Raw genomic sequence first — 13,418 nt, 5'->3', positions numbered from 1 at the left:
GCCTCCCTCCCTGGGCCGCCGCGGTGAGTCACGACGGAGGAGGCGGCCGCTCTCGCTCGCTTTCGCTCTGCCGCGGCTCCGGATCAGGCCCCCGCTCCTGCTGTCGCCGCCGCCCGTCCCGCCGGGATCCAGCCGCCCGTTCGCCTGCCCCGGGCGGTCTGGCCCCGCACCCAGGTGAGCACCGCCTGCCTGCGGGCCCGGGACTCCGCACCCGCCCGCCCTTTGTTCCCGGGGCTCGGGCTGCTGTAACAAAGGGAGCTGGGCCGGGCCGGGAGCCGCTTGGTGCGAGGGAGCCTGGGGGCCAGCCCCCCACTGCCCCTGTCCCGGGCCCCTCTGCCAGACCCGTCACCCCCCGCCCGGGTCCCGCTCCGCCTGGCCTCCTCAGCTCCAGCCCCCCGCACCCCCTTCTCCCCTTCCTGGGGCCTTCCCTCCACCCCAGGGCTGCCCTCCTGGGGCTGCCCCGCTCCGCTCCTCACCCAGGGCGCCTCTCCGCTTCCCCGTTCGCTGCCTCCGTCCTCTAGGGCTCCCCCAGGTCCCTCCACCCCTTTCTCGGGGCTCCCTGCTAGGCTCCAGGCCCTCCCCAGGGGGGCCCCGAATCCCCCCTGCGCTCTGCTCTCGGGGCACCCGGACCTGCCCTTCTCGAGGCTGGTCTCAGCGCCCCTCCCAGGACATTCCTCTGCAGAGTCCCCCGTCCGCTTGGTCCTCCCTTACCTGCACTGAATCCCTGCCCTCCTCCATCCTCCCCGATCCCCTCACCTCGCTACTCTGCCCCACGCAACCTTCCCCACTGAGGAGGCTGATTTCAGACTGACTGGTTCCGCCCCAGCCAGAGCTGCCTGGCGAGATAGTCACAGGCGTAAACTGACTGATGAAGATGACACTTCGCTTTCGGTCAGGTCGTATAGCCGATAGCTACTGTCGCCAACGTGCTCAGCAGCCTTTTACTCTCCCTTCTCTCTCCTTCTGCTGGTGGTGCAAAAAATCTTAACAACTGCTGCTGTGGAAGGTTGGGTAATAGCATGTGATTTCTGTCTGCTTTGAGTCCAAGTGGTTTTAGGCATTCATGGCTTTTAAACCCCAACTAGTAATGGATACTTAGTCACCACAGTCTTTTAAAATAGATATGGTATTTTGCTTTACTTCCTGACTGCTATATAGTGTTTCTGTGCACTATTAAACAGCTGTTATGTCCTACCCCAGAAGTGACTGCATTTCTGTGGCAGGTGAGGTAATTCCCACATAAAGCTGATTAATGTGCTTTAAAATCTTCAGAATGACAGGTGGGGAATAAAATTTTAATAAACTGAGCACTTAAGCTTACAGCAGTGTATTCCATGCAATCTGTTCATGTGTATAGTATGCCTTATAAAAGTTACACCCAGCGTCATAGCTGTCTAGCTGGTAGAGACAAATACGGTAATTTAGATTGAATGGCATACAGGTAGAAGAAATTTGAAGAGCTTCATTGTGAGGCTCCAGGAAGTATTTAATAGAGATTGAGATGGAATTTAGTTGCAGATAATCTCTGTATAACCTTGAATGTTAATAGATGTGCTCTTGATCATTTCTGTTAAAGTAACATATCATTGCAGGGTGCACAAGGTTATGGTAGCCTTAGGCCTGAGCCAGTGATGCAGTTGCAGTAGGGTTCTGTGCTTCCAGGGGTCTGTTCCTGTACCACATGCATGCAACTGGACTCCCAGCACCATCTATTCTGCTTCCACTCTTCTGACTTTGGTAGGCTTCAGTAGAGACTTCATTCCCCAGCTTCCTGCTCCCCAGTTGAATATTGAGGATAAAGGTGGACATCTGTTGGCTCACAATATATTTTTTTCTTCACTTTGATGGTAGACAGCTGCTTGTGACAGGGACAATGAATGATACTCCGTAGAGCAAATAATTGTCAGAGGCCAGGGAGAGAGGTATGTCAGTAGCTGAAATACTGTTTCTGCTCTGGGAAATGGATAAGAAATTAGTTTGGGCTCTGCTTGCCATCTAAATGTACTTTATAAACACATTTCTGGTACACTCTGAGGAAAAGTAAAAGCCACGTCATTTTGTGGACTGTATAGATACTCTGTTGTGGGACAGAAGAATAGAATAGTTTGCTCTTTTGTGGAGGGTCTTTTTGAGGATTTCTGAGCTCTTGACAAACTAATTAAATAAGCTTTATAATGCTCATATGAGGCGAGGTAAGGTATCCCTTTCTTACAAATGGGGCAAGTGTGCAAAAACTGAGACACAAAGAAGTTAGGTGATTTGCTTAGTCTTTTGAGCTAATCAGGCTACATCATAGTTTTCAAAAATCTGCAGGATTACTGGCTTTGAATCAAGTACTGTAGAAAGTTAGACAGCTACTGTCCTGTTATACCTAAACAGCTATCTTTTCTGATAAATATTGAGGGGAGCACAGTTTAGTGTATATAAAGTAAAAATTACCTTTTAGGTAGCCCACTAAACTATTATGTTGTGCATTAATTTCTCTAGCTTTGGTATTTTATTGCCAGTGTCTGACATGAAGTGTGTATTGATGGATAGCCAGTAAATTCATGGATTCGACGTGCATCACTGTAATTTAGTGTAAATCCACTTACTTTGAAAATAGAAATATTGAGGTGTGTGTATGTATAAAACTTTTTCATACTATACCTTTATATAAACAGACTTATCAACCACAAAGCTAGTGCCCTATTCTCATCCTTCCTTTTGCCTCTGCCAAATTGGCATAGATGGAACACAGTAACGGATGTGCTGTAGAAACCCTGAAGTGGCTTCATGATGCTATAAGCTTGAAAAAGTGTTTGTTCTTTGATATTATTTGCAGCATTTTTGTAAAAATTAGTAGATTCCAGAGTATAACTGTAGCATTTGTATGTGTGGATTTGTGCACTCTTTCAGTTGATGTAAGCACATGTTAATTGGATAAATCTAAGCAGCGGCTTCTAGAATTAAAAAATAAATCATAAAGTGGCAATGAGAGAGAGGGAGACTTAAGTGAGTTAACTGAATATATATAAGCTGGCCATTTGAAGTGCTTGGATCCTCATAAAAACTATTCTGAAATAAACTACTTAAAAATGTAGCGTCATTAAAATACAGATTTCAGCAAAATCCTGAAAACACCTCAAAGTGGGCAGAGATTGAGATTTCCAGTGGAAACCCATTCAATATTCTGGGGATGGCACCCACAGTATTTACATGAATCATGTTTGTCATCTTCCTGGACACACAATTATTTATTTATTTGTTATTGCAGTAGCACCTAGGTCCCCTAGTCATGAACCAGGAATCCATTGTGCTAGGAGCTGTACAAACACAGAATAAAAAATACAGTCCCTGCCGCCAAAAAGGAGAATGGAGCAATTCTGCCTGATAGTGATGCATGTGCTTTAGGACCTCATTCAGAAGGGAGAGGAGTATTTTTTTAAATGTAAGTGTCTGGAGTTTCTGCCGATGTTGAATGTTCATTACAAGAAATAATTGGTTAATGACTGTACAGTACTTTAAAGATATGAAGTGATATTTTTAGTATTAAGTAGTAGTATTAGGGGAATGTGAAAGGCAAGTTCTGAATGAAACCCATATATGATATCTATACATCTGTTATTTACAAATTTAATTGCCTTGTGTGACTTTTTTTTTCTCCCCCTTGTTGTTCCCAGTATATGTCATTCTGCACTTCTTGTTTTGCAAGGAACAGAGACAGGACTACAAGAAATTTTATTTATTTCCCCTCCCTCCCCCAACAGCAAAAACCCTCTCAAATTTCAAATGCTTCTAGTATTAAATGTAAGTTCAAAACAGTATCATAGATGTATATCATATTATGTGGCAAATATAATGTCCATCGGGGGTTTGCATACACATGGTTATTCTTATAAAATATTAAAGAATGGTAGGTGCAAAGGAAACAACTTGTGTAAAATAAATTAGTCATGGCTATTTGCTATGAAATGCTGTTGAGTTACTAACATCTCTAAAGTTTCATTATCATCTGGAATTAGAACCTTTCTGTAAAATGTAAATCTATTCAATTTTTTAAAAAAAATTTCATTTATACATCCAATATTTAAATAGAAAGTAGCCATCTTCATAGACTGACCTAGTTTGCGATGCCAGAAATACAGCTCAGCATTGAGTGCATATCGGAGGCAAGAGACTTTCAAAACCCACTGTTGAATTTATTTAGAAAAAATACATTATAGCTTTCTTCTTAACAATTTTGATATCTCCTGAACATTTTCCATTTATTCAGATGCTGCCTTGCATTTCCTCTGTTGCAAACTGTTATCAGATTGGATTTCTAGCTGAGAGGTATCAGTAAAATAGCAGCTGTCACTGACACACCAGCACCAGTCATGGAGTTGAGATGCTGAAACAGTGACTGGTCCTTGTAGTAACTATTTTGAAAAACATTTTAAAAATAGTAGAATCCTTATGGTTATGCTGAATATTTATATAATGGGGAGTCAATAGAACAGGGAGATGTGCAGGAAATTGATTAGACAGTGAAAGTGTTGAGTAATTGAGATATTTCTGTATTTGCAAATGTAATACTTTAAATACTAAAACTAATCAGTCATGTTTTTAATTTTGAAGTACTGTCCACTATGGCATGCTCCTCTGGAATGCTATCTGTGGCTGAATAGGCCTGCTATAAACCACAAAGTCTGAAACGCATAATAAATAGAGGCTTACAAGAGATAAAAACAATATTTAACATTTAGTAGTTTCTACTGAACACTCTAAAAGAAACAGTTCTTCCTGTCTCTTCCCCCCCCCCACAAGATAATTAGATTAATCAAGATCCTTCCTTTGTCCCCAAGTATCATGCAGAGTGCTTCTTACAAAGAAATGCATATATAAATATTTAGGTGTGCTGTTTAAGATATTATCTAATAATCTTACACCCTAACTTACATATTGCATGAGAACTATACATCCTTCATATTTAAGGAACCAGTTTTGGAAACCCATTGTAAATGGCCTCTTCTGTGTCTCTCTCAAAACTTTGAGACTATGCTCTATTTTCTGTCTTTTCAGTTTAAGAATTTTGATTTGCTGAGACATGAAGTGTGTGCATTAATTTCAGCCCTGATCCAAGAAAGCATGTTTAACTTAAATGATACTATGCACATACTTAAAGCTAATTGAGCTACTCATGGGCCTAAGTTAACCACCTGCTTAAGGTTTATGTAGTATTTACAGGTTAAGAGAAAGCAAGGACCAGAAACAATTCTCCTTGGTAATTTTATAGAGCGAGCACTTCTGAGGAGCCGGGATTAACTCTGGGTTTGTGTTGGCCAAAGAAATATAAGATGGTGTTGCATATTGCATACTGCAGAGAATTAGAAATGAGGATTCCTTTGTTCTGTTCACTGCTCTGCATTTGACTTTGTATATGATGAGTTGGACAAATGCTGAAAATACTTTGAATATCGGTTTGAATTTTTAAGCTAGTTTAAGTATTTGGCTTTTTTGTGCCTCTTTTGCTTTCACTTTCTGTGAATATTCTATAAATGAACTTCATAGACATGAATATTAGCAAAAAACTGAATTTAAAACTAATATGACTGGAAGCAGATTTTGTATTGAAAAACTAATCAATAGTATAAATCTTGAATTTCAGATTTTCACTTGACTATTTAAAATTCTCTTGGGTTGTCACATAAGTCACCAGTCAGAGAACAGAAATAATAAAACTTGACTTGCATAAGTAACTAACATCACTAAATATTAAAAATTTGCATGGGCTCTTTGCAGATTTGCTGCCCAAGAGTTATTTATCAGAAATTCTACATTTTCTCAATTTGTTAGAGAATAATTAACAGAAAAATAGAAAAAAAAATTGTCAATTTTTTAATTATCTGCTTAGCTCTGTTTGTCACCTTAGGCAAGTCAAGCTGAGTCACACAGAGCTTTCTTATCTTTCTATAAAATAATAAACTACCCTGTAAGAATGTTGTGAGATTTAGTGTTAATACGGCCGCTGCACTCATAAGGCCTGATTCAAAGTCCGCTGAAATAATTGGGAGTCTTTTCATTAACTTTATGGGCCTGATTCAGAGCTCACTAGTGCTTTTCATTACACAAGTCCCACCATGTACTCTATGGCAAACATGACCTACATTTTTTTAGTAAGCTCTCTCCAGTGCTGCAAACTGAAAATACTGCAGCAGCAAAACAATAAGTGGAGGTCTTTAATTAAAATATGAAAGAATAATACCACCAGCACAATATTCTCTGGTATTTAATATATACATTTAATTTTAGGTGGTCCCTCAATTATCAATGAGACAAATTTTTGTTTTGAATGCTGATAACTTAATTGCAAATTGTGGGGGGGGTTTGTATAGTTAGGGGATAAGAGACTGGGATAAACACAATAGTTGGATGCTTCTGCTAAAATGTCTAGTAGTGATACAGATACTAAAAATATATTTATTGTCTTATACGTTTTGACACCCAGATTGAGATGAGTTGGGAGTGTTCATATCTCTGAGCTGCTTTTTTTGGCTGTCAGCAGATTCTGGAAACTATTCATCAGTCTATGCAGGATTCGCATTTGGAAGATTTTCCTTCAGTCCTGGAAGCTAGAGATTTTTTTTTTATTATTGAAAACTTAACCAGTGATGCAAAACTTACAGTAATGTATTGATTCAGCATTAAATTTCACAGCAACCGAAATGCATGGGGCCCTGATTACACAGTAGTTTACTCTGAACTGTGGAAGATTTCTCTTGTATAACAGTACTTGTGATTACTGTCTTAACCAAAAACAAAACAGTATGTTATATCTAACCGTCATTCTACCTAAAATATTGAACCTGTAATGGTGGAAAAAACTTAGCTTTTGACCCTAACTACATCATTTCTGAGGGACAGATTATAAAGTTGATAATGTTCTTAATGGTTATAACTAATATAGTAACCTCCATCTAGTTTTTCCCTTCAGCTGGGAATTTCACTTCTAGAGATAGTCTGTAATTATGCTAAATTGTTTGGGATATGCAAAAAGCCTGCTAGAATCTCATTGGATTTTCCCCCTTATGTGATATGGTTACACTGTAACAGTTGATCAGTAAAACCTCTTAAACAATAACTAATTTGAGAGCTCAAAACAAATCTCATTAAACACTTGCAAAAATATCTGCCTTGTATCAAGTGTGTTGGTTAATGGTCCCAGGGTTTCTGAAACACTTATTATAATTACTGATGTATAATAGCATTTTGGTTAAGCTGCTTACGTTGGTTGATCGGGTATGTACTCTTGGTTCTGTATCCCTCTTCTTTGCTGTGGGTTAGGGGTGCAATCTATCTGGTAAATGCTCTGCTTCAGATGCCTCTATATATCACAGAGGCCCCATCAGTCTTCTTGAAAAGCGTTTAGTGTTAATCCCTGACTAAATCAAACTTTCGGGACAGTTGAGCATGGAGTCCCATATGCAGCACAGTCTAGTTATTTTCTTTACTGATGTGAGTATATTCTCAGCCTCTTAGCGGCCTGTCTTTCTCACAGTCTCCAATATTGGCTCCAATGCAATAAATTCAGTATTGATTGGGGCACTGTTTAATCCACTGACTGAAAGTTTTTAGGGGTTATTTCTTTACAGCCCATATGTTAATAGGTTTCTGCTAAGGGGAAAATTCTGTTGTCAAGCTAATGAGCTCATTGAGATTATTTCACAGTTTAGTGCTAATATAACTAACTTTTCACATACAAGACTGTGTCTAGGAAGGAAGGAAATTGCATCCCTGCTTCCTGAGAAACAGGGAGCCCCTTGAGGGCAAGATTTCCTTCCCTGCAATCCCACCTTCTATCAAAAAACCTTACATAGCATAAAATTACAACAAATGAAAAACTACAGATGGTAAAACATCTGCATCAAAACCAATATGTAATTAAGAGTTTGTGTTTTGAATTTGTGGATGGTAGAAGTCCTACTTGTGAAAAGGATGACAAGGAATCAAATCCCTTTCTTCTCCACCTCTTCTCTCCCCCCTTCCCCCCCAATAAATCCCTTTGAAAACTGGGCTAGTTCATTTAATGATCTAATAAACAAAATGGAAAGTTTGAGGCTGTTTCTGCTGCTTTTTTAACAGAAGCTTCAAAGAGAGTAAGAAGGCAGGAAAATTGCTTGCATAAACTAACTATGGCATTAACACAGACCAATTTATAACATGCAGGAAAAATATTTCATATGGAGTACATTCTTGGTAAGATCCTTGGAGCAGGGAACTGTTTTGCATAGAGCAAAGTATGATGTTAGTGCTATCCAAATAACAAGGGGGTATAAATGGTCTATGCTGCAACTGGCTACAACACATTCACCTGCAATATAAGTGTGCTAGGTAAATCATTAAATTGTTATAGATTTTGAAATCTAAATAAAAAATTAATTATTGTGAATAATGTCTGTTTGGCTTGAAATCTAGATATGAACATAGAAAATAATACTAGACTAGTTCTCCACTAGTGCAGTCTTGAGTGCTGATGTTTTCTTCCTAGTTCACCTTCTGGCCAGTAAAGAATAGCCTAATGGAGCTGGAAATCACTACACTTAGGCCATTCATACATATCTATATCAAGTCCTGTAGTATACTTTGATACATACATGTGGTAGGCTTGTTTTGATTAAGCTCATTGTGAAAAAATTATATTTTACTTATTCAATAAGTGTGTAGAGTGGCCTATCAGATTGTCAATTTGTCCATTGCGACAATGGGCCAGTTCTTTATCGCTAGGCCTACTACATGGAGTTAAAGTATTGACACCATGTGAATGGTGGTTGCTATTGCTAGTGCTCTGGCTTCTATGTAATAAATAGCAGCTTCATGCATATAGACTGGATTTTTCTGAAGAAAAGGTTCCTAAGTCTTTAGACGTAAGAGCCTCGGTTTTTTTTTTTTTACTGCTTTGAGTCTAGCACTTACTAGCTCTTGTAAAGCCTCAAGTGAAAGATCCTCTCCTTGGAAATGTGAGAGAATTCAGGGACAAAGACGACTAAGTCCATTATGAGTTATGTGACCACAGTTGTCGGTTTTGATCTCCATATGAAAATTCTTCCTTTAGCCCCTGAATCAGTTTCTGAAATATGTTCCCTAAGATGACTGCCAAATGATTAATACCCCAGAATACATGGGTGGATACATTACAGTTGCCTCAAGGGCATCAACAAGAACTTGAAGTAGGTGTCCTCTTTTGGGACTGAAGAATAAAGTTGTGAAAAAATTATTTCACATTAAATTCAAACTTTTAAAGTTAGGGATCTTTGAGATCCTGAAAAGGCAGCTCAAGGTTCTCTTTGATGGAGTCCACAACAACATGTGGAGTAACTTTGTGGTCTGCAGTTGGACATCTTTTTTCTCAAAGAGCAGTGGGCAATTATGGGGGTTGAGGTGGTTCACACAAGGAGATTTAGTTTCTTCATTTTGTCAACTTTTTTTGAACTGTGAAACAATAAGAAAACTGAATTTCAAGACTTTACAAGAGCAAGGTAACTATGGGCTTCAATATGTTAAGTCTGGTCCCTTGAGAAATTAAGAAAAAGAGGCACCGTAACTGGTTACAACTAAAGTTCTGGGGTACGTCTCATTTTTTTTACATTCTGTATAGTTTCTGCTAGGTATCTGTCTTCCTATCCTACATCTTTGTACTGTTCCATATAAAACCACGAATCATCTAATGTTCTTGCAAGAAGTTCTGTCATTTGGCAGAGATGTTTGTTAGAAGTTGGAAAGAACCTTCAAGTACTAAACTATCATGAGAAATGAGTCCTAGCAACATTTTATTTTTCCATCTTTCATAGAATCATAGAAATGTAGGGCTGGAAGGGACTTTCAGAATACGACATGCCTGGGTCCCCCCCCCCTGTGCTGTGGCAGGGCCAAGTAAACCTAGACCATCCCTGACAGGTGTTTGTCTAACCCGTTTTTAAAAATCTCCAATGATGGGGATTCCTCCATCTCCCTTGGAAGTCTGTTCCAGAGCTTAACTACCCTTATAGTTAATTTTTTTCCTAATATCTAACCTAAATCTTCTGTGCTGCAGATTACGCCCCTTACTTCTTGTCCTACATGGACATGGAGAGCAATTAATCACTGTCCTCTTTATAACAGCCCTTAACATATTTGAAGACTGAGCAGAGATCTGATAAGTCTTCTTTTCTCAAGATTAAACATGCCCAGTTTTTTTAACCTTTCCTCACAGGTCAGGTTTTCTAAATCTTTTATCATTTTTGTTGCTGTCCTCTGGACTCTCTCCAATTTGTCCATGTTTCCTAAAGTGTGGCTCCCAGAATTGGACACAGTACTCCAGCTGAGGCCTCACTAGTGCTGAGTAGAGCGGGACAATCAGCTCATGTCTTACATATGACACTCCTGTTAATATACTCCAGAATATTAGCTTTCTGAGACACTAGTTTTATAGACTTTTTATTTCCAAATTAGTATGTCTTGGTTTGTTTCATTTTGAGTTAATATGATGATAATATCTGTTAACTTGGGCATTAGTTGAAAAATGTAAATCTACTTTAATGCCTGTACAAAATGCTTTTACTTAAAGGCATGTGTTCTGGGAGTGAATTAAAGTGCCTAATTCTTTCTATTTTCAGCATACCTTTAGAGATCCTACCAAGACTTGGCTAGTGTGTAGTAAAAAAGAATAAATAATTTGCTTTCTTACAGTGCATAAATGTTTATATAAACATATTGACAGGAAAATGTATATAATCCTAAATACAGGTAAATGCATAATATTTTTGTAACCACTGTCACCCCTTCCATCCTATTGTTTGCTGTCACTTGCGTCATCTTTTCTAAAATTGTATGCTTGTAAATTTTTCAAGGAGGGTACTGTAGCTCTCTTTTTTTTTTTAATCCGTCTGTAAAGCCGCTAGTTCATTTTTGATAATGTAAAAAGAATTATAATATTAAGTGGAGTTATATAACAGGTATATCTTATTTACTCACTATAGCCTTAAATGCTTTGGTCACCGAGGGCAGGTCTATGCTACGTTGGCACAGCTGCAGCGTGTCCAGTGAAGACGCTCTATGCTGATGGGAGAGTGCTCTCCCATCAGCATAATTACTCCACCTCCACGAGAGGTGGAAGCTATGTCCATGAGAGAATGCTCTCCTGCTGACATAGCACCAGTGTGGATGGCGCTTAAGTCACTTGGGGGTGTCTTTTTCTAATGTAAGTTAGATTGAGTTAAGCGGTAGCGTAGACGTGCCCTGAGACTGGTGAATCTCATGTAACTTCCCATTCTTTTGTATACTCTGATTCCTATACCTTTATCCTAGGAATTTATTTTTCCCTCTTTCTTAAGGGGTTGAGGATATTTACAAAGTAATCCACAGAAAGGACTCCCATAGAATGTTCTTTTGCTGCTTAATGTATAATTATTTTTACAGATGTAACTCTTTCTCAAATGTGCTACTGGTCATTAAGATGAGCAGCACTCCATTATTATATTTTTGGACAATTTCCTGTTTTGAAGGTTTGTAGCTGTGTTATAAATATGTGGTTGAGTGTATGACGACCTGCAGAAGACACTAGCTGTTGAAATGACCGATAGAATATTCCTTTATCAGCTGTTAAAGGTCATCTTCTATTTTATATTATTTCTTCAGAATTACATTGTTTTGGTGACTCTAGGATTCTATAGTCTCTCTTGCAACTTTTTCAGTTACGTTTTTGGTCATCTTTTAAGTAGTAAATGTGGTTTAGGTCTGGTGTACACTAAGACCTATGTCAGTATAATTGCATTTCTCAGGGATGTGAAAAATCAACACCCCTGAGCGACATAATTATTCCGACCGAACCCCCCGTGTAGACAGCACTATGTCAACAGGAAAGCTTCTCTGATAGACGTAGCTACCGCCAATCGGAGAGGTGGTTTAACTGCCAACGGGAGAGCTCTCACTCGTCAGCATAGAGCATCTTCATTAAAGTGCTACAGCAGTGCAGCTCCATCAGTGCAGATGTGCCGATGCATGATTTTAAGTGTAGATTTGCCCTTAAACATGTGAATATTTTGTTTTGAATGTATATGAAAATAAGCTTTTGCTACAGGATTTTTTCTAGTTTTAACAAACATTTTAAATTAGGAACATGTTATCAAAGAGAATATCATTTCAGATACATAATGTAACTTAAAGGCACAACAAGGCTGAGTACTTTTTCTGGAATTAAAAATTGCCTTAAAAAAAAAAAAAGAATTAACTATAAATATATGCTGTTTCATTTACCTTTATGAGGCATACCAGATACTCTACTTCATATGTTGCTAATGTGATATTGCAAAAATCTAATTCAAAACATGGTTTTTGTATGCCTAAATCTCAAGAGATAGGAAACAGTTGTGTAAGAATAATGGTTATGTAGCTAGAATAGCCTCTCAAAGTTCATGTTAGACCTGACGTTCAGAAGTACATACTCATCTGGGTTGTTCTTGCAACTTGCTTCATTAATATTTTCAAAGTGCTTTGAGATCTTCTCATGAAAGGAGCTATAGAAGTGTAACATATATAACCAGGAAAGGAAGTTTTCCCAGTTTGGTTTTATAAATTCTCATGTTTGGGTGGCTGCAGTTGTGGGTTTGTTTGTTTTTCCCCCAGAGGGAGGACTGTAACTGCTTTTTCTGAATTCTGAATTGGATGAGACACTCAGGGACCTTGGAACCACATTTAGAGTTCTACATGAAGTGTAACTAAAATCTAACACCAGGAGTCCTCAGACTCCAAGACATACTTGAAGATAGCTCTGTGCCCAGAAAATGAGATGAAAAAAGGCATTCAGGAGTTCAGCGTTTACTGTTCACTTATAAATAGATAGCTGTTATGGGTTCTGGATTGTTGTATCCTTCTGGAAATGGGAATTAATGTAGCCTTCAGCTGCCTGTGGCTGAAGGTCAGATTGAATTAGAGGAAAATTTTGTAGCAGGATTTGTAGATTCTGATTCCTGACTTCAGGTTTCAGAGTTCCAGCTGTTAACTGGAAAATCTCATTGTAAATCAACAAGGTTTTAAAGGTGCAGCGTCCCTCACACTTATGACTTGACCAATGTGACAATGATGTCACCAAATGAAATGCTCCGTGGTGTAGTTGCTGAGGCCAATGGCTTAACCTTGGATAACATCACAGAGTTAAAGGGACTTCATGTTGGTTGTTAACTTATATTTGCATAGTTCATGTGAAACCTGCGAAAGCTAGGTTTGTTCAAGACACCTGGTCATTTGAACTTTTATTGTCCTCTCCCTTTAATGTAGGTCTCTAGATTGAAAGATGTCTTCATATAGATCCAGCAAGGATCAAAGAGAAAAATATTTTTTGTAACTGAACCAGCTCCCATTGGGTTTTTATTTGTTGGAAACTGTTGGAAAAATGCAACCTTCTAAAGGACGTTGTCAATCTA

The 13,418-nt window shown here is 38.9% G+C and overlaps 1 protein-coding gene across 2 annotated transcripts in view; it reads left to right on the top strand.

Annotated features, from left to right (window-relative positions):
- Positions 1-13,418, top strand: part of CTNNBIP1 (catenin beta interacting protein 1) — a 55,002-nt gene continuing 41,584 nt past the window's right edge. The window contains exon 1 of one of the 2 annotated variants that reach the window (XM_024210611.3): positions 1-174. The gene's annotated coding sequence lies outside the window, so the exon portion shown is untranslated. Of the gene's footprint in view, positions 175-3,343; positions 3,431-13,418 lie in introns of those variants that run through there. The other variant, XM_024210613.2, reaches the window with a different exon arrangement.

Source organism: Terrapene carolina, unplaced genomic scaffold (assembly GCF_002925995.2).
Source record: "Terrapene carolina triunguis isolate 2854851 unplaced genomic scaffold, T_m_triunguis-2.0 Scaffold714, whole genome shotgun sequence".
Taxonomy (NCBI): Eukaryota; Metazoa; Chordata; order Testudines; family Emydidae; genus Terrapene; species Terrapene triunguis.
This window is presented reverse-complemented; position numbering and strand designations above follow the sequence as displayed.